Source organism: Vicugna pacos, chromosome 8 (genome assembly GCF_048564905.1).
Source record: "Vicugna pacos chromosome 8, VicPac4, whole genome shotgun sequence".
Lineage (NCBI taxonomy): Eukaryota > Metazoa > Chordata > Mammalia > Artiodactyla > Camelidae > Vicugna > Vicugna pacos.
The window spans coordinates 9,077,421-9,079,306 of record NC_132994.1 but is presented as its reverse complement, the minus strand read 5'-3'; positions in this window follow the sequence as shown (position 1 = coordinate 9,079,306).

Genomic DNA, 1,886 nt, shown 5'->3' with positions numbered 1-1,886 from the left:
TCCCCCTTCTCCTTTCTGGCTACTTTTATTCTCTCCTTCCATTTATTCAGACACTTTTATGGAACTCACACTGTGGTTGTGAAGTGCTCCGGATGCCATATGCTGCGGGTGGTTGTGCTCAGCACCACTCCAGGGAGCCCCAGCCCCTCGTGGTACATTTGAGACAGCATGCTTGGCGTGTGTGATAATCCCCAGCAGGACATCTGCAACCTTTTTCTCTCTGCACGTTCCACTCTTGCTGTGTGATATTCCCCAGTTTCTGTTTTCAGGACCCCTCTCTTGTGAGCGCCAAACCTTGCACACTTAGCTGTTTACTTCATTTCTCCCCCTGGCCATCCTACAGACATCTCAGACTGTCAATACGTTTGCAATTGGATCCATCTTATCTTCTTTGAAGCTCTTCAGATACAATTTCAAGACAATTCTGCAAACATGCCCTCAACGCTTATAGAAAGCAGTCTTCAAAGGTACTGTGGGACACCAGGATGGTTAAAATAAGAGATTCTTGGCCCGGGGGAGTTCCTCCACAGATATGCCTCCCCTATTATTTTCTATATTATTTTTCAGCTACTCAGTGCAACTCTGATCCGTACCACGAGAATCAGACCTGTATCAATATGTACAATAGCTGGAGAGGACATATACACACAGAAAATCACTCCAATAAAAAAAATTAAATTAAAAAGGAAGAAAATCACTCCAAGGATGACCGGAATTGTTTGAAAATTACAAAGTGCGTGTAAAATTCTGGAAGATTTCCTTTCAGTATGGCTTATTTGCTTATAACAAATCATGCTCAAATTTTCTTACGTAGAACCATGAACAGTAGCATGATAGATGCAACTTTTTCTTTGAGTTTCCGTCAAATGCTGTTCTCTGTATTGACCACACCTTTTTATTTTCTGTAATTTCTTATGCTTTAGCATCTGGGCCCTTGCTCACCCTGGAGAGACGAGTCTTTTCAGGGCTAGCTGATTTCTAGAGATGGTAAAAGACTGGCTTGCTGAGTGTACCTTTCATATGTGAACTTTCCAAGAAAGCCCACATCCTATGCATCCTCTCTATTGAGCTCTCATACTCAGGGCCATGATTCCCTTGCCTTAATCACTTCAGGGCCAGGTACCAGAAAACTAGGGACAGGCCCTATGCCCCTAAGTCCACTGAAATCATTCAAACTTACCCCAAGGAGGGGAAAATTCTCGGTCCTTGTCTTGCCCAAAAGAAAAGAATTCAAATGGAAGAATGAAAGCGTTGTGTAAACAGAGAGTTTTTATTAGTAAAGCAAAAGTTAGCAAAGCAAAATACACCTTCGAGAATTGCAGGCGGGCCAGCCCGAGAGAGGGTAATGGCCCTGCCCCTCCTTTGTTTCTCCTGTCTTTATCCTGGCTTAGGGGAGCACTTGTGATTGATTGACAGCTCACGTCTCTTGAGTGCTTAGGCATGCCCATCTCCTTTGCGTATGTTCCTACCCATGCTGCCCACAGCATGGGGGAGCCCACGGGGGAGCCCAGACCACCATGCTAATTACATTATAATGAGCACTGGGTCACGTTAAGCCAGGTCCTTCTCTCCACTGTGCAGTTGCGGCATCCAGGTCTAACGGCTTCTTTGCTGGCCCTCATTTAGAGGAAGTAAAACTCTCTGAAGCACCTTATCCTGAGCACAGGTATATCATTGTCTTCTGGATTGTTCCCTCCCCATTCTGCTCCCGTTGCCTGGTGCTCCTACCTACCTAACAAAACTAGCAAATCCTAAGCCTGCCTACCCTGCCCACAGAAACCATGATAGAGCCTCTTGCCCATGTTTCCCCCTCATTTCCTCTGCCCCCTGATGAGCGCTGGCGCTTTTTCGTGTGGCCTTGTGTGATATTCTGTGCCCCCTTCTCT